The sequence below is a fragment of the Nomascus leucogenys genome, chromosome X (assembly GCF_006542625.1).
Source record: "Nomascus leucogenys isolate Asia chromosome X, Asia_NLE_v1, whole genome shotgun sequence".
Classification (NCBI taxonomy): Eukaryota; Metazoa; Chordata; class Mammalia; order Primates; family Hylobatidae; genus Nomascus; species Nomascus leucogenys.
The window spans coordinates 9743224-9770065 of NC_044406.1; the positions used below are offsets into that span (position 1 = coordinate 9743224).

Here is a 26842-nt window from a genome sequence, read left to right on the forward strand (position 1 = left end):
CATCAGACTTATGACCTCCAGAACTGTAAAATATTAAGTTTGTGTTGTAAGTTTGTGATAATTTGTTATGGCAGCAATAGGAAATGAATCCAAGTGTAGGGGGGAACATTACAAAAGGAAGTTGGTGGGGTGAAGGGCATGCTCCCAGACACTTAAAAAAGTAGGTTTTGACCTTCCATCAGATTCTTGTCTCCCTGCTACCTGATGCTAAGGTGCTGCTTCATACTACAGGTACCGCCACCAATGATTTGTGCTGGAGAGGTCCCAAGACTGGAATTCTGAAATCACTTTTCCCATAAAATAGAATTATAGAAAATTACATATAGTAAATACTTTACGCTCTGTGGGTCTTATGGTCTCTGCCACAATTACTCAACTTTTGCCATCGTAGGGCGAAAACAGCCATAGACCCTAAATAAACAAAAATTCCAAAAATTTTATCTATGACATGAAAATTCAAGGCTCAATATAATTTTACGTGTACAAAATATCCTTCCTTCAAAATTTTTTCAACTATTTAGAAATGTAAACATAATTCTTAGCTTGCAAGTCATACAAAAATGGGCATCAGGCTGCTTTTGGCCCACTGGCTATTGTTTGCCAACCCCTGATATAGAGATTAGGGTCATTTAGTGCCCTACACATATTTATGTAGCATCTACAGCCATGTTCCAGGAACCCAGTCCTCGGGCCTTGCATTATCAGCCATATATAACAGCTAGATTCAGGAGGGCAAGACCCTTGTCTGGCTTATTCATTTTGATGTTCTCGGTATCTAAGGCAGTACCTGGCACTTAACAGCCACTGAATAAATATTTGTCAATCTAGGGACTAATGAACCAGGCACATCATGAGTTAAATAAATTGGAAACCTAACCAACCCATACAATGTTGTATGTATGTGGGAACCTGTATTCTGGATTCGAATAAACCATTAAGAGACAGTCTTTTGAAATAGCCTGTTGATAAGCCAAGAAAAACCCACGCCAGTACATGAGGGGAGAAAATAAATGTGATAATAAGTGATGTGGGGAAGAGTTAATCCGTGATACCTACACCCATCCATCAGACTTCATAGGAGCAGTAAGACATGAACACAAAGGTCATAGTCTCCCTTTGACTCTCACGGCATGGACCATAAAGTGATAAACGAGCACCCAGGAAGGGCACCAAACCCTACCAGCACAGTCTAGAATATGTTTCTGGCGGTTTCTCAAGGCTCACATGCATGGTCCAGACCAGCATTTTTCTTTGGTGACTGTTTATCTTCTAAATGAATGACTCATTTGAAGGCTTTCTGAATCTAGTCTTTTGAGTGGTCATCACGGAATTTTTTTAAGGATTGAAAATGGATGATTTCAAATTTGTTTAGATTTTATAAACGTAGATGAAATTGAAATTCACCCAATGTCTCTGGATAGACTAAAGACCTTGGCAGTTGTAAAAATATCTTTCTATTCTAGGGTACTATGTAACAGCATTAATAAAGGGCAGCAATATGATAAAATGGTCCTTGGTGGGGTAATGTTGCCCCCGGTGAGCATTTAGCAATGTCTGGAGACATTTTTGGTTGTTATAACTGGGGCAGCGTTTGATAGTGGCAGCTAGAAGACAGAGGCTAGGGATGCTGCTAAGCACCTTATAATGCACAGGACTACTGCCCCAAATCAACAACTATCTGGATCAACATGTCTACAGTGCAGAGGTTGAGAAACCTTGGTTTAGCATAAATAAGTCTGCTGTTAAGCCCAGATTACATATAATCTCCTTAAAATGATGGTGCTGGGAAATATTAACAATTATTTATATAGTTTATCATAAAAATATGCACTATATATTCGTATATATATCATGCATTACTATGTGTATTTTACATGTATTTTTCTACATATTATACACATAAACAGAATCATAGGGCTTATTTTAAGGTAGTATTAATAAGTACAAACACTACAAGCCTAATGAAAAGAAGCAAACCAAAAAAAGTTTGAAAACAATAGAGTCTTGATTAACTGGAGAACAACTCACCAAAAGTGTTAACTAAAGAGATTTCCTTCCCACGAGAAGTATATGTCTCTACGTTTAGAAAAAAAGAAGCAAAAGACAAACTAAAACCCTAACAATCTAATATTTACGCTTTATTCAGAAAGTCATTCTTTTGAGCTAAGTTGCATCTTTACAAACAGCCTTGATTTTCCTATGAAATAAAATTGATTGAAATAATTTTGGTTTTGTTCTACACCACATTGTCTTCTTACATCCTTGGGGCTAGTCTCTAATTGCAGCATCTCTTTAATCTCATCCAACTGTAAACTCCCCAGGGCCAAACAAGGGGTGAGGCAGGGCTGTTCAAAATGTGGTTTGTGGACCCAAGGCATCGGAATCACCTGGGCAGATGATCATTGTTAAACATGTAGGTTCCTTCGGCTCTAAGGTAGATTTAGAGAATTAGAGTCACAAGGAATAGGTCCCAAGCACCTCCATTATAAAGCAGCATCCCCAGATGAGTCTTACTTTTTGCATAATAAAGGTTGAGTCTCACTGGTATGGTGGTGAAGACTTGGATTCAAATAGATGGCAGTTCTTTGGTAAGATTCAGAAAATCTCTGATCATCGGTTTTCTCATTAATAAGATGGAGAAAAGAACAAGACTTAACTCTCAGTTTGTAGGGATAATATCAGACAATACAAACGAATTTCTTGTGGAAGGCTTATAAGCTCCCACAAGACCTGAATAAATGGACATTTAAGTTATAATTAGTATTAATCATCACCACTCTAAATTTGCATCACCATCTGATGTGGTTTGGATGTTTGTCCCCTCCAAATCTCATGTTGAAATATAATCACTAATGTTGGAGGTGGGGCCTGGTGGGAGGTGTTTGCATCATGAGGGTGGATCCCTCATGAATGTCTTGGTGCTGTCCTTGCAATAGTGAATTCTTGCTCTGAGTTCATGTGAGATATGGTTGTTTAAAAGGGCGTGGCACTTCTTCCCTCTCTCTCTTGCTTCTGCTCTTACCATGTGACAGGCTGGCTCCCCGTTGCCTTCCATCCTGAGTAAAAGTTACCCAAGGGCATTACTAGAAGCTGAGCAGATGACACCACCATGCTTCCTGTATAGCCTGCAGAACTGTGAACCAATTAAACCTCTTTTCCTTTCTTTATAAATTACCCAGTCTCAGGTATTTTTATGGTGATACAAGAAGGACCTAACACAGCATCTTAACTTGGAAGCATTAGAGACACCAAAAACCCTTAAGAAATGTGTGCTGAATTACACAGCAAGTTTTACAAGGTGATAAGAGGTAGAGAAGGAGGTAGCGCAGGGTGAGGGGAATAGGAGTGCTGCCTGAGCTACCAGGACAGCCTTACAGAGAACATGATTTTTGCACCAACCCTTAAGGAGGTGAGGGAATGAGCCAGGCGGGTTTCGGGAGCCCAGCAGCCCAGGCAGAGACTGGTTGACATAGGTATAGCATAGCATGGTGGCTAAAAGCAAGGGGTGGCAAGCTGGGCTGCCTGAGTTTGAGTCCCAGTTTTGCCACTTACTAGCCAGCCATGTGGCTTTTTAGCAAGCTACTTACACTCCCCATGCCCCATTTTCCTCATCTATGAAATGGGGATGATGATAGTGATTTTGCTGATACAAGCTGACTAGCCGGGGAGCCAAGTACTGCCTACTGATTATTTTCATAAATCAAGTTTTATTGATTTATGAAAACCACAGCCACACTCATCCATTGTTATTGTCTATGGCAGCCTACAGGCCACAGTTGCAGAGTTGAGTTGTTGCAACAGAGACTGCACAGTCCATGAAGCTGCCCTTCCGTAAAGGGCCATTAACCATCTGGCCCTTTATGGAAAAAGTTTGCTGAGCCCTGGACTGGACTAAAAGTAAAGGCACATCTATGATTAGGATCTGCCTTTTGCCATCACCATTTTCCTCCTCTCCTAAGATTTTGTCTCTGAGAAACATCCCAGAGAGCCTGTAAAAAAAAAATCACACAACATAACAATAATTTAGCATATTAGAAAATACGCAAATGCTAGCATGAAATAGAAGTGGTTATCTGCAAATGGCCTGTTCACCTGGGTTACTGATAAACTAAAGAAGCAGAAATGAACATTGTCAAACCCAGGGCTGGGCTGACACCATCTAAAAAAACAAATGTCACTTACATCTTGTTTCCAGTGGAAAGAACCTTTCCGGTGGTTAGCATAAAGGGGACATACTGGAAGTCCTCAAGGGCAGAAACGTCAGAGCAAAAGGTCAATTTCATTTCTGTGTAGTCCCAGTTGAATTGTGGACTTTTCTAATGGCTATCAATTTAATTCTCAGTTCTAAGCTTCTCTCGAGTCTTGGATGGGAGGAAGGTAAGACGGCCTGCACAAATCTCGGGGTTGCAAAAAATGGAAACACTGGCATGAATTAGAAATTTCTTAATGACAGGGCCAGCAGCTGATGGTTCTACTTGTCTTTCTCTAATTAAATTTAGTTCACTGAAATTAGAACGACCTCCAGAGATAGATTAGACCTTGAAGATACTGCTCACATTTATAGATGGTCCACTCTCTGCTAGTTACTGTTCTAAGCCTTTTATTTATATTATCTCCTTTAATTCTTACAACAACCTAAGGACTATGTTACCATCATTATTCCCATATTTCAGATGAAGAAACTGAGGCACAGAACTTAAGTAACTTGCCAAGAGCACACACCAATTAAGTGGCAGAGTTAGGAGTTGAAGCCAGGCTTTAGGTTCTGGAATTTAGACTCATAACCACTATATGTATTTCATAACATTTCATGATAAACCAATCCAAACCTCTAACTTTACAAATGAGCGAAGCAGCTGCAGTGGCATAATGGGATCTGGGACATCAGGGTCATGTTCCCCTCTTTCCACCACCAAGCCCTTTCATTATGAGACATACCCTTATAATAATGAAAGCCAGACAGTGTTTAAAAATTCAGAGGCTTAAAGTTTCCTCTTTTGTAAAAGACAGCACAAGCACATCAGATTTATTATTAGCCTTATATAATATCCAAGCTATTCCCCTAAACCCATATTTATCACAGCCACAGCAACTAAAATGTTGCACCCATATTCAAGAAGTTAAGAGGGAAAGATAAACCACTTTACCCTTTCAGACTTCAAAACAGCCTGTGCCCGAATCTTTTACAGAAATCAGCCCAATTATGCTGTTCTGTTAATCACGACACAATCCTTTCTGCTTGAGTTTGCTCATTTCAAGCTGCTGCAACATCATTAATCTAAAAATAAGGTTCTCATAAATCCATATTGACACAGACAGTTTTTAGCTGTCACACATCTCAGACACTGATCATTCCAGTTTTCTTCCTAAATCACAAGATGGATGTGAAAGAATCACAAAATTTTATCACAATTGTTTTCTGAAAAAGAAGCGTAAGTATAGATATTTATATTGCTTACCCATAAATTATAATCAGCCGTGTCTCTGCTGTCCTCTCTAATCTAACTGAACTAAGCTTGGAGTAGGAAGTTGAGTCTGTTTTAAAAAAATTATTTTTTTGGTAAAAAATGCATCCTGAAATGGCAGATCATATTGAATGTCTGAGAAATGGCCCAGCTGGCATAGCTGTGACTCCCACGATACCTTTTGTTGCCAGAGACCTCCGCTACTGTGAATCTTGGGACCAAAAATATGCGATCTTTTCATCGGATCATTGAGAAGTTCCTGTCCTTTCAGAACGGACGCAGGCTGTGTCCCTGAGTAAGTGCACAAATGAGTGAGTGCGTGTGTTTGTATGTGTGTGTGCGTGTGTGTGTGTGTGAGAGAGAGAGAGAGAGAGAGAGAGAGACTTGGGGAGGAGGAAAGAGGGGAGGGAAGGGACAAAAAGAATGAGAGAAATTGAAACTGGATTTCCTGTTTCTTATTTTAATAAGAGTATTTTGAAGAAATATACTCGAATTAGAAAAGGATTCCTCTTAAAAAAAATCCTCTTTTCCACAGGGATCTACAAACGGTAATTGGATTGTAACTGTGCAAACTGTCCTTATTAGGAATCAACCAAAGAATGTTGGAAGCCACTGGTGAAACCCCTGAGAGCAAGATAAAGCACATAGGATGCCTTCTTTGTTTAGGACAAATTCTCAGTTCTTAAACTATATTTTAAAACTACTGACTCCATTTTTCTAACACTAGCCACACACACTAAAAAGCGAAAGTTTTCATTCTCTTTCACACTGAAGCATAACACATGCTCTGTATTTTATCCTCTTTGTGGGACAGCAGTCCTTGAGAAGTTGTTCATTTCCTGAACAGAGGGTGTGGAGGTCAGAGTGAATATACCCACATGGCCACGTCTAAGAGGGTTCAGGTTTGGGTGGGGGTTGGGGGTGGCATCCATGAAGAGCAGAGGGAAAAGGGAAGATTAATTCCAATCGTGAATTACCTTGATCTCTATGTATTCCACATGGCGCTGAACCAAATACAACTCGAAAAGACATCTTTGTTCCCCAGTCAATAGGAAGTTATAGTTCTCTCATGGGTCTCAAGTGAATTCCAACAAAAGAATCACTGTGATTATAATTGACAAACTGGGAAATGATTTCATGGAAGATCTTACTGATTCAAAATTCAGGACTCGGTATGCTTTTACTAGGATTCTGTGAAGCTAGTCATGTAAGCCACACATAGCCTCTGCTGCTGCTGCTGCTAAGGAAGGAATTTTAAAGCAGTAAAATATTCCAGGTGGTTTTCTTTACTAGAATGATTAAACTTAAACAGAGATTCAGAGTAAAATCTACCTGTTACTGCACATACCTCCACCACCACTATCCCCAAAACTCTGATGTTGAAAATACGCATTATTCCAGTAGACAGTCAATATGGCTCACACGGGTTACTCATCAATGGAAGTTACATCCTCATTTAAAGATATCTAGTATCTTAATATCAATATATCTAGTATCTTAATATATTATTTCACATGAAATTGATAAATATGCAATTCGTTTTTTATTATTAGGCAAAGGATCCTTTAGTTTATAAATAGATGACAGCAACATGTAGTTCTGACCGCGCACTTACTAAGTGTCAGGCATTGTTTTAGGCGTTTTATGGGCACTGACTTATCTAACCATCAAAATAATTCTTAGCAGTAGGTTACATTATTATCCTCATATTACAGATGAGGAAACAGAAGCTCAGAGGAGTTAAGTGACTTGCTCAAAGATTCACAGCTCATAAGTAATGCGGCTGTCATCCCAACCACTATGAGCTTACAAATTAACTGGAAGACAAAGCCACAGTTCAGAGTCAGTACTAGTAGGAGCCGTGTTACAAGTATCTAATGAGGAAGAGACAGTGATGAAACAAGAATGATTACCTAAGACTAGAGTGGTCTGTTAAATCAATTATTTGATGGAGACATACACTGTCAGGTCAATAAATGTTTCATAAGAAGGTGACTAACTGAATAATCCCAAATAATCTCGAGAGACAACATCTTGTGAAATTCCTAGTCTGTTTTAAGAGTGGAAGCAAGGCAGGCCTTAAGAGGAAGTGCAGGAATAATGGAGAAGGTGTGTATATTTGGTATTCTTTGGAAAATGCATTCAAACCAGAAAAACAAAACATAAAGATAAGGAATCCTTTTTAAGATTTAAATAACAACTCTTTAAGTAAAACCAATAAGAGACCAAAGAGTCACCGAAAGAGACTTGGAAATAAATATCAGGAAGCAATTAAAATGTTCCATCTGTGGAAGAGTTTTGCTAATCACAAAAAATGCTGAGAGCACAATGGCCATTTTTTTCCCATTTAACCCTCCATATCTAAGCATAACAAGAAACAATTTATAGCCTAAGAATCTATGCCATTAAGCATTCATTCTACCTTCTTCTTGGCTCTTATTCTGGATTATTTCTGTTTATATCACTGGTGATATTTTGCACATTTAAGGCAAAAATATAGAATCACTGTCAAACTTTTTGAGTGAACACATTTCTGATTACAGCACTCTTTTGCCTAAAACACTTTGATGTCTGCTCGTCAGCTCCAGGACAAAGTCCAAATTCCTTAGCCTGGTATCCAGTGCCGTGTGCTTTTACTTAGATGGAATAAAATCAAATAGCCACTACATAATAGTGAATAACAACAGTAGAAGTTTACTGAGCATGTATTAGGTGCTAAGCACTTTATGTGTGCCATGTATTCGCTGCCTCCAACAATTTCATTTTATAGAGGGAGTGATGGAGGCACAGAAATGGATGGCGCACAGTGAGGAAAACACTGACTGCTCATGAAGGCCATAGCCCCCTTTTCGTGGGCATTCAGCTAGTCTACATTTCCCAGCCTCTCTTGCAGTTAATAGTGGCCATATGACTGGAGTCTAGCTAATGGAATGTCAAAGGAAGTGACAAGCTTCATTTCTAGCCCCAGTCCATAAAAACCTGGAGACAGCATCCAGGCAACCTGCATAGCCATGTGTGGTAGTCCCAGGAGTGGACCACATTTTTTCGGTGTTCTTTGCTTAGTGTAGTCCCCTGCCCTTCAAGCCCACCTGGCTCTATGAGTTACTTTAACCAACTGAATGTGACAGAAGGGGATGCCAAGCCCATTCTGGACCTGAGACATAAGAAGGCATGGAAACTTCTGCTTTTGCATTCATAGGACCCTTGAGCCCCCATGACATAGGTGTAGCCACTATGTTGAAGAGACCACGTGGAGAGGCGACATAGCCAGTGTGAAAGGTTTAGTTGCCCCAATGTCTCAACCTAAATCCAGCCCACCCTACCTCCAGCTGAATGAAAGGAAGAAGCAGCCCAGGTTCAGAATCATTGCTTGGAGCACAGCTGTCCCACCAATTGTGGCCAATCTAACAGTATGAATGACAAATAGACTTATGTTGTGAAATTTGGGGATGTATCTGATATAGCAGCTGACTTCACTTTCCTGAACTTCCCATATGAACACGGATAATAAATCTAAGCAGCCTGATCTGGAGCCCTTGCGCTTGAAACTCCTCCTATACTTCTCCCCACTGAACGACATCATGACTCATTTCTTCCCTTCCTACATTCTCACTTGGAAAGAGAGTAGTTGATCACCTGGATGGTAAAGTAAAAATTGCTCTTTATACATTGTTTTGCTGAGCATGTAGAAAGTCTTTAATGTAAAAGAAGGCAAATATATTTCTAATGACATCCTTCAGATTTTGAATAATATATAGCCAATGGTTAGAAATAGTTAATGCTTTTATCTTTCAGAATCATGACTGAATCTAATAAAATGGCACAGTGAAATTTCATTTAGATTATATTCATTACTGATAAACCTTCCACTGGTCCTGGTAATCTTTTTTGAGTGTAGCATAGAGTTCGCATGTAAGGTCTTAATATTTTTTTAAGACTGTATATAAAAATGCAAATTGCGAGAGACATTTTAGTTCATCTGCTGCCTTACAGTGCTCAGTGAAAATGTGGTACCATCAGTTTAACCATCAGACTCTATCTTTGTATTGCTCAGAACTTCCAAGGGCTAGGTGATAAGCCAATGTATATTCTCTCATTGCTACCATTTGCTTCCTTAACTCTAGCTGTCTGTCCTTTTCCCATTCCTAGCACCCTGACCTTGGTCTAATTGCTAGCGTCCTCCTGATGCTACTGTGACCTATTTGCACGGAGAGAATGTTTTGGATCCTTCAGATCTAAACTCTACCATCAAAGCAAATCTAGTAACTGGAAAGCTATTTAAGACCATGAATCTGAAACAGTCAAAACCACAATAAAGAACAACTAAAATTTACTGAGTGCTTATTGTCTCCATAAATACTCGCTATCCTCTAGGAGGCAGGTACTAGCATTATCTCCATTTTGCAGATAAGAAAATTGAAACAGAGCGTAAAGAGCTTGCCAGAAGTCACACAACTGGGAAGTAAAGAGTTGGCACTCAAACCCAGGCAGTCTGTTTTCAAATGCAATAATTTTAACCCCTAGGCAATACCACAGCATGCCAGCAACCTTTTCTTTATTCACTCCCTTGGAAGACCTATAAACAAAGTAAGTATGACACAGAGTATCCAACAGAGACTGGAAGGCCTCTCTGCAACTGGGAGAATTCTGGTAAATACATGGAGGACAGCTCAGGGCTCAAAGCCCTGTGGAATTGAGACACAGAAATATGCAGAAACAGAGGCAGGGCACCAGGATGAAACAGAGAAAAGAAAGCCAACAGATGGGGCAATGACCTCCAGGAGTAAGGAAAGGGACAGGTATTTCATTTAAAGAAAAAGGAACAGCCGTGTTAGAAAACCTCCCGGATGCCAGATCCTTTACAAGTAGAACTAGCCACTCTCAGTTTTAGGTAGGGGTGTAACACCATGAAAGAGGTGTTTTAGGAAAGATGAAATGAGGCCGAGTGGTGCAGAACTGATAGGAAGGGGATAAAGAGAGGAAGCAAACTGAGTCTACAACGTAACTGGTAAACGGAGGCTGTACGTGTGGAATGAACTGATAAGAAGAGAGTCTAGGCAGCAATAAAACAAGCTGACTCTAGGAATTCTTTCTTTACAAGAGTCCCTCTCTTTTTCCAGTAAATATGGATCTCCAGAAAATTAAGCCCAAGATTATAGCTGGAGAAATACCTTTGAGTACAGAGTGTGAAATTTGCATTTCATTTTAGGTGCCCAGGAGGGTTGACCTAGAGAAAAGCATTTTATCTTGATTCTCATGGAGAAATCTGGATATCGCTGGTTCTACCACACTGCAGAGAATGGTACTTATTTTATAGCTGCTCCTTCTACTCATGTAGCGAGGAACGCTGAGTTATAACGTTGGATGCTTCAGGTTTCTTGAAATAAGAAGGAAACTCAGATAAGAGGGCACTCATTATAGGTAAGATGTCATGTGAACTCTTTGTAGGGCAGGTCATTTATTCTGTTATGGGTATATTCACTGCTCATTAAACATGGAATGGATTTCAGAGCAAGATTACCTAAAACATACAGGGATGCTGAAGTACTGTCACCTCAAACTGAAGAACCCAATCCCAAGTCAGATATTTACAAATTGGCAGGATATAAAACAAGCCTTAAGGATAGATGAATATCATATTTAGGAGTTTGAAAACTCTTAGGCCAAACAAACTAGGCAAAATAAAAAAATGCCAAAGTGAATTCCTTTCCACTTTCTCATTTCAATGCTATATTTGGTGACATTGTGTTTCATCAATTGCACTTTGGCACTTTGCAAAAGTCTCTTCTCAGTAGGGTTCTTCTCTAATGAGAAAGGAAAACAATTTCCTCAAAATTACATGAGACTTCATAAACATATTAAGTTAATAAATTAATTTTGGATGTCATCAAATATATAGACATCAGTTGCTTCTAATCTGTTGCCTAAAATGTGAGCTGTGGACAATGAGCCTCTCGGTTTTACTATAAGATAATTCATCTTATTAGACTCTTTTAATAAGTAATTCAAAATCAGCATGAATTGTTGTACCACTTCATTCTAAGTGGGGAAAAGCAAGTTATGCACTTTTAGTTGCAGTCTGGTAGTTAACTCATCTAAACCTTGTAGAGTAAATGAGAAAGCAAGCTGCTTTAAATAAAAATATATGCGGCTACATTTCTAGGCTGCAGAAAAAGTCTAGCATTAATGATATTTTCAGAATCATCTTCCAAAGCAAAATTACCTCAGATACAAGTGGTGATAGATTTTAGAACAAATGTGTTCTCTAAGGACCAACAGTTCTCTAAGTTCATTGCACATTAGAATTACTTGCTGTAGTTTTCAAAAATTTTTATGACCATGTCCCTCTCCCAAAGAACAGCATGGTCCAATAGACTTTTCTATAATAATGGACATTTTTGTTAACAGTACTAATTGCTAAGGTGGCTACTAGCCACCCATGGCTAATGAGCACTTGAGATATGGCCAGAGAAACTGAATATTGAATTGGTCATTGTATTTAATGTTAATTGATTCAAATTTAAGTTACCACAGGTGGATAGTGGCTACTGTATTGGACAGCGCAGGTATAGATCAAGTCAATTAGACTGTCTGGGGTTGGGGCTCAGACAACGATATATTTATAAAGCTTTCCACAAAATTCTAAGGTGCAGTCCAGGTTGAGAACCACTGTAATGGCCAGAGCTTAATGAAACTATCAGGGAAGACAAATTCCTTGAACTTTTTCCAGGATCCATAACTTTTCTCCAAATTCCACTAAGAATTTATCATGTACCTTTGCTTCCCTCCCTCCTGCCTCCACTCCTCACTTCTTGCACCTTCCACATGCTCATGTGATGACTGCACTCTCCCTATATTCCTTCATTGACTGATTCTGCCAGATTTCTCCCATACCGAGAGCATAACGTGCCCTCATCTCAAAGCTCAGATTCTTTTTTTCCTTTCTCTTCCATTGGCAGCAGAAAGAAAACTTAACAATGCTACCAATTAAGAGATTAAGTCTCCAAGCACATACATCCATAATTTAAAATTGTTTTTCACGTGCTCAGGCTTAATTCAGATGTCACTTTCCACGAGCTCTGTCATAGATGTGATGGGGAATATTTTGAACAGTAGCACAGTTAAGCAGCTTTCATCTTATCTGTTCATTTTGCCACTGTTTCATTCAAATGGGATGCAGTGTTACAGCACAGTGGTTACAGGGAGGACTCTCCTTCTGGTTGCCTGTGTTTGAATTCAAGTTCGGCATATAACTAGCCATGTAGGTATCCAACCCTTTTAAGCCTCAATTACCTGCTCTGTAAAGTGGAGATAAAATAGTCCTGTAGGGAGGAGAGAGCTAAGCATGTAACACTTATGATAAATGAATGTGTCACATGCGCTGATAGACCCAGGTTTTGATTGCTTTTCCCCTGCACCCCTCCCCAAACCTCACCCTTTTTTTGGTAAATAAAGCAAATAGCAGGGCCAACTTTTGAAGGAGAAAGTCATGAAATCCCTAAAAGCATGTTCCAAGTATTTGATAAATTAACGTGGCAATATGAAGACCATTTTGAAAACAGTTACAAAAAAATCAATTATATGGTAATCTGATTTTTTAAAATTATTGAAAATTTTTATTTTAATGAGTCTTCATTTTTCTTGACTTCCATGCCACCAGTTAATATTAATAGGATGGACAAGGAAGGGTATGCTATAAACATAGCTACATTTTATTTCATTTGTAAAAAAAAAAAACAGTAGACTCAGAGTTCCAGAATTCAGTGATGTGAACATAAAGAACATGATGTCCAATGTTCAAGTACATAATCGCTTTGTTGACCTTTTGGTAATTTTAACTGTTGTACCCTAACAACATGTTCCCATGTCATTTTCACTCATGGGCATTACTGATTTGTGCACGTTCACATTTTCTACACAGAGTTTTGCTGCTTCTTTCTTGTTAAGTATCCATCTATGGGTAGATTTTTTTTTTTAATGTAAGAAACTACAAAAGTACAACCCATTAGCAACATAAAAATTTGTAGTCACCACAACCATTAATTAGTGGTGCACAGTAAGGATTATTCATCAGTGACTCACAGCACAGATAAAATAAGCTGAGAGCTATGTCCTGGATCTAAATCCAAAAGATTTAGATATGTGTGGAATGACTATCATCTCTTGTGCATATAATGTGTACCCATTATTATTCCAAACGCTTATTGTGTACTCATGGTTTTAATCATTAAACAATCTTAAAACGTGAGGTTTATTAATATGCCCATTTTATAGATGAAGAAATCAAAGCACAGGGCAGTCAAGTAACTTGTCCCAGGACACATATTGCAAGTGGCATGACTGAAATTCAAACTCAGGGACCTTAGTCCTGAGTTTGTGGTCTTAACCACTATCCTATGCTACTTTTCTGCACCTTGCTCTCCTACTCAAGAAAATTCATCAAAATAACTGTATGAGGCAGTTCTAGGCTCACCTCTAATTCTCTCATTTAGCTTTCTTACAAATATTCTAAAGTTTGTAACTTAATTATTATAGGTAATAAATTACTTCTAACACACTGACTGAGGCATGCCTTGATCTTGAGGTGGCAACTGTTGACTTAAAGCAGGGTCAGCAAAGGACAGCCCGAGGCCTATTTTTGTAATCAAATTTTATTGGAAAACAACCACACCCACTCATTTACCTATTGTCTGTGGCTCCTTTTCCGATACAACAGCAAAGTTAAGTAGTTGCAACAGAGACAGTATGATCCGCACCACCTAAAATGTTTCCTATCTGATTCTTTACAGAAAGTTTGCTGACCCCAGATCCAGACCCACTGAAAAGAAATCACCAGACATATGACATAGGGGATGACAGTGTTCACACTTCATGGTGGAGCATTTCACTATTTCAAACAGCAAAGGAACCACATTTTTTTTCTGTTTCTTTTTTTAATTAATTTTAATTTTAAGTTCCAGGGTACATGTGCAGGATGTGCCAGTTTGTTACATAGATAAACATGTGCCGTGGTGGTTTGCTGCACCTATCAACCCATCACCTAGGTATTAAGCCCTGCATGTATTAGCTATGTATCCTGATGCTCTCCCTCCCCCAACCCCACCACCTGACAGGCCCCAGTGTGTGTTGCTCCCCTTCCTGTGTCCAGGAACCACATGTTTTTAAAACTATCATTGTGACATCTCTGTATGTATGAGCAGATGGGTCCACAGAGATCACTCAATGTTTTATTTTCTTTTATGCACATAATGAGAAAAAGCTCAGGGAAAAAAAGTGAAATCAATAGCATGGATTTTAGTATTTAGTATGGGCTACTTATTAGGAATCAGCATTTCTTCCAAGTGTTCTTGAAAGAAAAGATATTCATACTAGAGTGATGCCTATCAAATCCACTATGGCCGGCCTGAGAAACTTATAATTGAAAACTACAAACATTATAGATTTGTCTCCATATTAAATAGGTTTAACTATCTCTACATCTATTATATTTAATGTATTTAAAGTAATATATATATCGACTATTATATATTTATTATATGATGAATTACATATGTAACATATTTCCATCTTATATAGACAAATATTTATAATAGGTATGTGATAATACACAGTGGGTAAAGGGTATATATGCAAATGCATCTTGCTTTAAGTAAACCAATTATATGAAAATACACACAATAAAATTAGGGGCAATGTTTCTGTGGTTCAAATACATCAGTATGGGTTCCCTGCAGTGACCCAGGAAAACTGATGTTAAAATCATTTTTAACATTGCTTCCTATGTCTCTCCTACTCACACTCAGGAAGTCAGCAGTTTCTGTGGATCCCACCTCATTAAAAACTGTCCTTTCCTTTAACACTTCCTCTCTGAGGAATGTTCACCAGCACTTCCACACTCTTGTAGGCTCTTTCTCCCTACAAAGCAAAACTCATCTTGTCCCTTCCCTTCTGAAAACCATCATTGAGGCTCCTAGCTTTCCAGATGAAGTTCTCAACTCTGAGGTGAAAACACAAGGTCGCTCAAGATCTGGCCACTGCTTAGCTCTTGGGCTTCACCAAGCCTCACTTACTTCACATCCCTTAATTTCAGCCACATGGAAGAGCCCAAAGGACTTCATGGTGAGGGTGAGGGGTGCTCTCAGCCCAAATGCCTTCCCCATGCCTTCCTACTCCCCCTGTAATGCTTACTGAGCATCACCTCCTCTGAGAAGCCCTGTTGTCCCCCTACAGGGACTTTACAAATGAATCATCACATTAACAAGAAAATCATACCATCTAAAACACAAACAAGTTTACTATGGACCTATAAGGAACACCGAAACATGACCCAAGGAAATTCACCTTATGTTTGTTTAAGAAGGCGAATCTGCTTCTTTCAAGGTTCCAAATGACCTAGACACTTGAGATGTCTAGACAATCACTTGTGATGTCTCATTGAGGGAGGAAAGAGGAGGGGTGGGAATGTTTAAATGTCAGCTATTTTTCCAGAAAACTCTAACGTCACCGATACGTCCCTCCTATGTAACCATCACACTCATCTCCCCCCAACCCTGCCCCATCTCAGCTATTTTCTTGACTCATTTAAACATTGGAAAGCTATTTGATTATCTATATTTGTGCCTTTTCTCCCCGGCTAGACAGTAGGTTCTGGAAGAATAGAAACAGCACTAACATTTTGTGCTTTTGTATATTTGCTGGTTGAAAGAAAATTTGAGGGAGAGTAGCAATTCTGTCTATACAGAAAATCATTTCTGTCTATTAGCATGGAAACAAGACCAGCAGGGAATATTTATATTTAGGACATTTATTTTAAAGTAGCTAAAATCACTTCCAGTAAAAATGCAAAAAAAGAGAGAAAATCTTGCTTCCTGACTTTTAGTATTAAGAGACAAACATGTAAAAGGGAAAATTGAAAAGGGAGAAACCAACATGAAGAATGACACCAAATGCAGGTATGATGTGAAAACAAGCCATCTGCACTTACTGGTTCACATCTGATTTTCTAGTTGCCACGTTTCAGATTTATTTTTCAAAAATGTTTTCTCCTCAATATATGACTTTTAAAATGATAAATTACACAGTGTTTCACAGACCTGGGTAAATACTTTTGCTCTGATGTACAGAAAATCATGCTTTCTCTGAGCAATAAAACATATTGAAACTTACATTTCCAAAAATAAATTATAGTAAAATAATAGAAGAGCTTGGACATAAAAATCACATACCATAAAAGTTACGACTTTAAAGTGTGCAATTCTGTGTTTCTTTTTAGTATACTCATAGATATGTACAACCATCATCACTGATTCCAAAACATTTTCATCACCCCAAAAGGAAAGCCCACACCCAGTCACTCCCCATTCCCCTCTCACCCCAGCCCCTGGGAACCACTAATCTACTTTCTGTCTCTATGGTTTTGCATGTTTTTGACATTTAATATAAAAGTAGGATCATATAATATGTGGCCTTTTTGTGTCTGGTTTCTTTCACTTAGCATGTTTTTGGAGTTCATCCATGTTGTAGCATGTGTCATTACTTCATTCATTTTTATGGCAGGATAATATTCACTGTACAGATATACTAAGTTTTGCTTGTCCATTCTTCAGTTGATGGGCATTTGGGTTGTTTCCACATTTTGACTGCTATGAATAAAGCTGCTGTGAATATTCATACACACTTTGTGTGAACATAGGTTTTCACTGATTTTGGGTATATACCTAGAAGTGGAATTGCTGGATCATATGGTAACTATGTAGCCAAAAACAAAAACAAAAAACGTAGACAACATGACTCCAAATAGCAAGATTCAAACATTTATTTTAGTGCAAAACTTGTTTTCCACCTCATTCCATTCACATGAGATATCAACAATTACAAGAAAACTCATGCAATGTTTCCACTTCATATAGATCAGCCATCAGAGCTTTTTCCAAGCTGTGATAAGGAGCACAATCCTTCAGTTTCTTTTGCTTTTTACACTCTGATGAATATGAGTGGCTCGAAAAATTTAGAGGTTTCTAGTGTTCATTTTTTTTTAAAAATGAGCCCTGTAATGGCTATATCACAAAGAGCAGATTAACTAATTTAATCATTTATGTTTATATTTTAACTCTAAAGACTAATTGTTGATATCCAGCATGGCAATTTTACATGTTAAAGTACGGTTCAGAGTCTAGTTCCTTTCAGGGAGATATTCTTGCCTATATCAGAAGAGAAGCTAAAAAGAAAATGCTACACAAAATAGTTCAATAGGCTTGCTCTAATTACTCTTGTCCTCTTTGATTTTATTGCTTACTGGGTGAGGAAAAGCCAGAAGAACACCTCTTACAAGATAGTCATTGCACATTTCATGAGTTGCTAGGGTCAAAAGCAGATGAACAAATGCTGAACCTCTTCCTGGCTCTACAGAACACGACCCCACACCCTCCAGGGTTGAGAAATGGAAGAAGCCACTAGGATAGGTAGTGCAGAATAATGTCCCTCACTCCTAAGGTTTCCACACCCTGATTTCTGGAACGTGGGAATGTGTTACCTTACATGGCAAAAGGGACTTTGCCCATGTGATTAAGTTAATAAACTTGAGAGGGGGACAGAAGTCTAGATTATCCAGGTGGGCCCAACGTAACCACACAGGCCCTTAAAATAGGACAACCCTTTTCAGCAGAATTCAGAGTTTGAGGGAGATGTGACTATAGAAGAACGATCTAAGAGATGTAATATTGCTGGCCTTGAAACTGGAGGAAGGGGGCCATGAGCTAAGGAGTGTGGGTGGTTTTAGAGCCTCCAGAGAAATGTAGCTCTGTCAACACCTTGATTTTTGCCCAGTGCAACCTGTGTCAGATTTCTAACCTACAGCACGTTAAGATAATAAATGTGTATTGTTTTATGGCACTAAATTTATGGTAATTTGTCACAGCCATGATAACAGACTAATTCAAAAGAAATCAGAATATTTTTATGCCTGCAAGGGACACATACATTATTTAATGCAGGATTTTCCAAGCTGTTCCATAATCAAATATATTTGAAAAAGTTGTACATGGTAGCTTCACCTTAAGTAGTCACAATAAACAATAAGAATAATAGAGAAGTCCTGCAGAGGGGAAATTATAACTCGGAGTACCTCCTAAATATACTTGCTATAATCTCACTTCCTTTTATTTTTTATTTTTTTTAATTTTCAGACGATCTCTCCATATCGCTCGAATTCCCCAGAATATAGTTGGGACATGCTGAACTAATTCCATGTGCTCAGAACCTGAGGCACAATGGGAAGAAGTGACAAGCCAAGGTGCAGCTTGGCAACACAAAGACATAACACTGGCCTCATACTCTCCATCTGGAGTCCCGTCCAGGACGCCACTCTGTCTTGCTGTATCTGCATCACAGATAATGGCAATAACAAAGGGATGCAGCCACAGTGTGTTTCTTAAGGTTCAGACCTAGCTTAACATGACGACTTGTTTTTCTATTGCCAGAATTTATGAAAGTTAGATCTTTGGTGGGAGAAGAGGGTATCAGGTGAAAATCAACCCAACAAAGTTCCTAACAGATAAATTTTTCTACTCAATAATCTCAAAAACAATACAGCTGCTTTAGCACTGAATGTATTTTATTATTTAAAATAAAAGCATTCAACACACTATTGAAAGTTTACTAACTTCATATTAACAAGAGTAATACAATAAAATATTTCCCCACGGTGATTTATCTTGTTCCTAAAAATGCCTAATTCTGCTGCCAAAGTCTATTTTCCACAAATTCTAGTTTCCAAATGTTAACTTGAGAAGAAACAGAGAGAGACAACCAAATGCCATTGTCTTCCTTCATAGCACTCAATGTTTTCTCCACATTTCCATTTCCCACTGCCTGTTCCAAGAGCTATGAGCCCCTTGTCCTTTGATGTTTTTTCAGATATGCATTATCCTCATCCTTTTTCCAGGATACACAATGGGACCCTTTTTTCCAGCCCTCCATTTTTTTATAATAATAATAAAGATTACGACTAATAAACCTAACAACTTTCAACACTTATTTTTTTGCCAAAGACTATGCCAAGTGCATCACATTAAGAATCTCATTTAATCTCAACAACAACCAATTGAGGTAAATATTACTGTTAATATCTATATTTTACAGATGAGCCAAATGAGGCAGAGAACTTAGGTACTTTGTCCTAGGTCACATAAAAAGTGGCTGAGCCAGAATCTGAACATAATCTGATTTAGAGCTGGGGTCTTCTATAAGCACTAGCTTAATAGTCCTCTACTGGGGTGATCCTACCCCTCAAGGGACATTTGGCATTGCCTGGAGACATTTTTGGTTGTCACAACTGAGGAGGAAAGTGCCAATTGTGATGGGTGGAGTCCAGGGATGCTTCCCAACATCCTACAGTGCACAGAACGGCCCCCACAGCAAAGAATGATCCCACTCTAAATGTCAGTAGTTCCAAGGTTGGGAAACACTGCTCTAACCTAATGTCTCCCAATGTCAGGGCATTCTGAATGGGACATTTTTTGGTAAGACATGCAAATGGCTCTCACCTCCAGGTTAGAATCTTCTTTCTCTACCTGGGAAAGGAGGTTATCTCAATCTGGAGTGGATGGTACTTAGAGCCACAGAGTCCATTTGGTGTATGTTATCATAGCATCAATTTACTCAAAAGTTTAAGCTGGCATCCTGGGACACTAGGTCATTTTATCTTTTTGTCCCTCAGTGAATACATGAAAGAGGCACTAGCTCACTAGAGCATGACTGAAAAGAGCCAGAAGATTCTGGTTTTTGTTAGTCTTGCCTTGTAGTCAAGAAGACACAATAGCAGCGTCTGTGTCACAGATAATGGTAATAGCAAAGGGATGTATCCACAATAGGTTACTTGAGGTCCAGACCTAGCTTAAAAGTCAAAATATTTAGGCCAGGCATGGTGGCTCACATCTGGAATCCCAGCACTTTGGGAGACTTGAGATGGGAAGATCGCTTGAGCCCAGGATTTCGAGGCTGCAGTCAGACATGATTGTACCACTGCACTCCAGCCTGGGCAACAGAGCAAGACCTTGTCTCAAAAAAAAAAAAGTCAAAAATTTTTTTGGAGCAGTTCTGCCATATCTACTCAAAATGTAATTGTGAATACCATTTGACCCAGCAATTCTAATATCTACTTTATAGAAATACTTGCAAAATGTGCAAGATACATTTGCAAAGACATCCACTTCAGTACAATATCTGATAGCAAAAAAAACCCAGTCACCAATAAAAACAATGGAAATGTGAGCATATGTTCACCAAAATAAGTGTGCTAGAATGTTCATAGCAGCATTATTCAAAACAGCCCCAAATTGTAAATTATCCAAATGTTCGTGAAAGTAGACTGAATAAATTGTGGTATATCACATAATGGAAAACTATGCAGTAATGGGAATGAAAAAACAAACTCCAACCACCTACAACAATACAGATGAATCCCAGAGACATCACGCTGAGTGAAAGAAGTCTGACACAAAAAATAACATGCTGTAGGATACCAGTAATGTAATCTATAAAACCAGGTAAAACCAATACATGCTACAAAAATACAGAATAGGGGTTACCTTTGGGGAGAAGTGACTGGAAGGGAGTCCCAGGGATCCCTGTGAGGTGCTGGTCAGGGATGGTTCTTCATCTGGCACAGGTGTGTTCACTTTGCAGAAATTCATTAAGTTGTAAACTTATGTGCACTTCTCTACATGTGTATTATAATCTACCAAAATATATATATTAATACTTATATATAATTAATTTTATTATATATTAGTTCTATGCATATGTGCTTAAAGAAACATAAAAAACCTAAGTGTCCATCAGTGAGCAACTGGCTAACTAAACTATGGGATATCTGTTCAGTGGAATTCTGGGCAGTCATGAGAAAAAGTGGAGTAGCTCTCTCTGAATAAATTTGGAAAGATATCCACTATACGTAAAGTTAAACAAAGAAGTTGCAGAACAGAAGTTATGGACATAAATGTTTATTATAATTTAACAGGGAGATCTGGGGTTATATATTCTCAAATGGTTATTAGTGGCTATCACTTGAGGATGGGATTTGTAGGACTTTGACACTCTGTCTAATGAATTTTTATAGTGTTGGAATTTATTTACAAACATGTATTATGTTTGTACTGAGGGAAAAAAGGACATTTAGAAAATTAAGATGAACAAAATATATCTTAAGTTTGAGACTGTTATTATTTCATCATCCATGAAGGTTAGGGTTTCTGATAGATGAAGGAAATGATAATGGAATAAACACAGTGTCTTGCCTTCAGGGTTGCTAACTGAACCCACTGATGGAGGTCACTTTGGTTTGTTGCTGGCAATCTTAACAATTGTTTCAAATTAGCACTTCTTTGCTGGGTTGCTCCACATTCAAATCTCGTTGTGGTGTGGCCACCACAAACAAGATTCTTGGCCACACAAAGAATGTGTCCACAAAATGGTAAAACAACTGAATTTGTTTAAATTAACAAAACCATATACTCAGAGGAAGGAAAAATCAAAACAGCTACACCCAAAGTAATTCACTCAGATGGGTGGTTCATGAAATGCACCCATTCATTAAATCAACATGTTAGCAGCCTCAAGTGGACTCTGTGAGAGATTCAATTGCAATGCAATACTCCTGAATAAATCAAGAGACCATAAAAGACACTTTTTTTTTTTTGGCCCATCATTAGCAAACGTTTTCTAAGTGCTCACTGTGGTTCTGCCATCCTGCTAAAACTCTGGGGATGTGATACCACCTTTATAACTGCAAATGTCATTATGTTGAGTGTTCTTAATTCCACCAATGACATTGAATGGAAATTAGAAAAAAATCCACTGATTCAGGCAAAGTTGATAAAACTACAACTTCTCATATACAGTAAAGGTCTGGCAGATGTAATAATTCACAAGGTAGAATAAGCTGTGTTCAATGGATCTCAACCATGGCTACACATTATATTTGATCGAAACAGAATTTCTGGAGGTGGCACTTGGTCATCAATATTTATAAAAGCTCCCCCAGGTGATTCAAAAACATAGTAAGAGTTGGAGCCAATGCTTAGACCAAGTAAATCAGAAACTAGGTAGAATGGAACCCAGGCAAAAATATTATTTAAAAGCTACACGAATGGTTCAACAATATAGTCTATGTTGAGAAACACTGCTTCTAAATTTACGTTATAAACGAAGCCAGAGGCGACACTTCAATAAGCATTTTGTAAAGAGACTCAATACCACCTGTCCTGATCTTGTGCAGTTTTGTTAGTAAATTATCACAAGGTAGTATTCTACCATGTTATGGTTTCAGATGTTTCATGTAAATTATATCTATATCTCCATGTGCTCTATTTACAACATTTCATTTGATTCCAACAACAATCCTATACAGAATGTAATATTATCCCCATTTTACACAGGAGGGTAATAAGGCTTGACAGAGATTCAGCATCAATCCCTCAGTTTCACAAAGTCAAGATTCCACAGTCTATGTAGTCACATCATGCTCTATATGCCTGAAAGCAGTGTACCAATCAAAGAATGTTTTCTAAGTATCTATTATGAGCTAAATTCTCTTCTAGGCACTGAGGAGATGGAGAATAACTATAAGATAGGGTCTTCTGTAGGATACAGCTTACAGTCTAGCCGAGAAGCTAGTATCACATGGCCAAGTTTGGAGGAATTTGCAGGAAGATTTCTGAATTGGTAGGAGATTGGTCCTGACTGGATTCCTTCCAAGATTTTTCTCTATGACACAAATTTTGCTGGAGAATAAAAGTAAAATTATTTGTGTAGGAAGCAGAATAATGCCCCCCAAAATATGTCCACATCCAAATCTCAAGAATATGTGAACATGTTATGCTACCTGGCAAAGAGGAATTAAAGTTGCAAATGGGATTAATGTTGCTAATCATATGCTGTTAAAATAAGGAGATTGTCCTGAATTATGTATATGGGACTAATATAATCACAGGAGCCACTTAAATGTGGAACAGGGAGGCAGAAGGCTCAGTGTCAGAGTGATGTGATGTGAGAAAGACTCACCAGGCCATTTCTGGCTTTGAAGATGGAGGAAGGAACCATGAGCCAAGGAATGTGGGCAGCCTCTAGAAAATGGAAAAGTCAAGAAAAATGATTCTCCCCTACAGTCACCAGGTACCATGATTTTAGCCCAGTGAGACCCATTTCAGACTTCTGACCTCTGGAAGTGTAAGATAATAAATTTGTGTTGTTTTAAGCTACTAAGTTTGTGGTTATTTATTATAGCAGCAACAGGGAACCAATACAATGTCTTCCCAATTTTTGAAGAGGGAAATAGAAGGCTCAAAAAGGGGAAATTTTGTAGTCTTTACCCAAGCTATCATATCTGTAGTCCCAAATCTTGATCCCTTTTTCTCAGGCCTACTAAATGAGAATCTGCCTTTCAACAAGGTCCTGGCCTAGTCATGTGATTTCTAGCAAGCTCCCAGGTGCTGGTGGTCCCCAACAGTTCTCCGATTTAAGCATTAAAGTTCATCAGAATCATGGGGAAGCTTGTTAAAATAACACAGATTGCTGGGCCCTACCCCAAAAGTTTCAGATTCAGTAGGTGTGGGAGGGGGCTGACAATGTGCATTTCTAACAAGTTCCCAGGTGATACCAATGCTGCTGGTCCAGCCACCACATTTTGAGAGCCATTGCTTTAGATGACACTAATAAACATGTAAGAGGAAAGAAGTGGCACTTATCATTCAACTGAAATCCATGATGGGACCTCATTATTAACTGACATTTTATAGCAGGTGAGTGATCTGTTTAACAGTCTGTACTTTATGTACTTGCTCTGTGAAAAAGGCACCGCATAGCCCCGGGGTTTTGGGCAACACTTGTGGGCAAAAATAGCCACATCTTTGGAACACCAAAGTATCAAATCCATAGGTGTATTTCCCCAAATCCCAAAAACACATTTTCATGTGTATCCGTATTTTCTCCTTGCAGCATTCCATATGGCACAACTGGCAACTGTGGATATTGACATGTCCCACATCTCATAAGACAACCTGAGGCACTGGGAATTTGCTTGAGCAAGATTTCCCAACTTCAATGCTACTGACATTTGGGGTTGGTTAATTCTTTATTTGGGGGGCTTTCCTGTTCATTGTAGAATATTTAACGGCTTCTCTGGCCTCTACCCACTAGATGCCAGGAACGTCCGTATCCTCCAATTGTGACAACCAAAAATGCTTCCAAATATTATAAAATGTACCCTGAAGGGCACAAGCATTCCTGGTTAAGGCCCACTAGTTTATCTGATTCTCATGGATATTTTTACGAAGATATAACAGATCTGGAAAGAGATTTTTGAGTCCCACAGCACACCTTGGACAGGACATAAGATTCCTGAGTTGCTGTTTGGTCAGATAATGAATTCGAGCTGATCCATATCATGTTGGGCCTTCTGTAAGCTACTGAGTGGAGAACAGATCTTTCCAGATGAACAACCACACAGATTTTTTTTTTTCCCCAAACATTTTGCTCTTACTCAATTTTACAGCTGATCTGTGAGATCCAAACTCCCTCAGATGTTCTGTCTATTCCCCATCCTAAATGTCAGGGTGGGAGAACAGGTTAAAGGGGAGAATCTTAAAAATATGCATATTTAAAATTTTGAAAACATCTTTGGAACATGTATTTTAAAATAAATGTAAGTCAGCTTGAGTTTAAGGGCCTCAGTAATATCCCTGATAAAAACAAGAGCTACATTCTGTAATTGCTATAGTCCATGATAAATAAAAAGGAAATATACATTTTGTACTTACAGAGAAGCCACTGTATAATGACAACCTACTTGTAAACACAATCTGGGTTTACTAACTTGCATCTGATAGCAATGCCATACACAGGGCATCAAGTCCTAGAGGGTCAAGGCTGCACAGTCTAAGGCAGTTTGAGAGAACACTTCCTTTAAACTGAGAACAACAAAGATACCAGTTATTACTTCAATCACTTTGTGATTCCCACTCTGAGCAGGACAGATCCTAAGAACTAGAAAGGACCATAGTCATGATTTCTTTAGCCCATTTATTTACAAATGGATTTACCAGGGAGGATGAGAGCTTCCTTCACTTACACAATTCTTAAAAGAAAAGAGATCACACTTATACTTTCTGAAATTTACATATTTCTAAAGTCCATAAGCTTCCTCTTTTTCCTCCATTCCTGAGACTAAATTAGATTAGTAGGGTATGATCAAATTGTGATTGCCCACTTGTTTTCCTTAGCTACGGTATAAATCAAATTTCATGCTTCCTTTTGCTGCTCAAGGGGTGTTTATAGTCTGCAGAGTAATGTTAAAACTGACTTAAGTAAGGCTCTTTGAGAACCATTAATTCTTACTGTTGTAACATAAAACAGCCCAAATCCAAATTTAGACACTTTCTGAATTATTGACACCATGATTCCAGTCCTTTATAAGGAAGGTAAAGACCACTGGCATATACTATGTAATTTTATTTTAAAATAACAATTTCTATCTTTTAAAATTTCTTTTTATTTCCATAGGTTTTCGGGGAACAGGTGATATTTGGTTACATGAGTAAGTTCTTTAGTGGTGATTTGTGAGATTTTGGTGCACCCATCACCCTCTATCTTTTTTAGTGACCGAAAAAATGAGTGTTTTTTCCCATCAGCTATTGTTTGAACAATAACTTAATCTAAATAACAGTTGTGCCTCTTGCCCCTAGTCATCTCCTATTTTCTAAAACGAATCACAGAGTTTTGGAACTCGGAGTACAAACTTTGGGCCTTCACAGACCCTGAAATAGTTGTCTTTCCACAACAGCACCCTGGGTCCAGGCACCCACCTCACTTTATACACCCCTACACCCAGCTCAGTTCTTAGGTAACTGTAAATCTGTGGGTTTCAACTAGGGGCGAATTTGCCCCCTCACTCCGCCATCAAACACATGCGATGTCTGGAGACACTTTTGGTTAGTCACAACTTAAGAGGGAGGGTTGTTGCTGCTAACACCTAGAAGGTAGAGGCCAGGGATGCTGCTAAACATCCCTCAGCAAAGAATTATCTGGCCCCAAGTGCCAAGAGTGCTAATACCGAGAAACCTTTTTGTAGAGGTTCTCAGAGACACATTTTCCAAACATATGTTGTATTACTCTATTTCTATGAAATGTCCCAAATAAGCAAATCCATAGAGACAGGAAATAGATTGGTAGTTGTCTTGTGCTAAGGGGAGGGGAATGGGAACTGACTGTTACTGGGTATGGGATTTCTTTTCAGGTGATGAAAATGTTCTAGAACTAGACTATGGTGATGGTGGCAAACTTTGTAAATACATTAAAAATATACTAAAACCCACTCAAGTGTA

The 26842-nt window shown here is 38.5% G+C and overlaps 1 protein-coding gene across 1 annotated transcript in view; it reads right to left on the bottom strand.

The window, feature by feature from the left end:
* The window catches only part of ARHGAP6 (Rho GTPase activating protein 6), a 529902-nt gene that overhangs the window by 125286 nt on the left and 377774 nt on the right, over positions 1–26842 (bottom strand). The gene's annotated exons all lie outside the window — the stretch shown is intronic.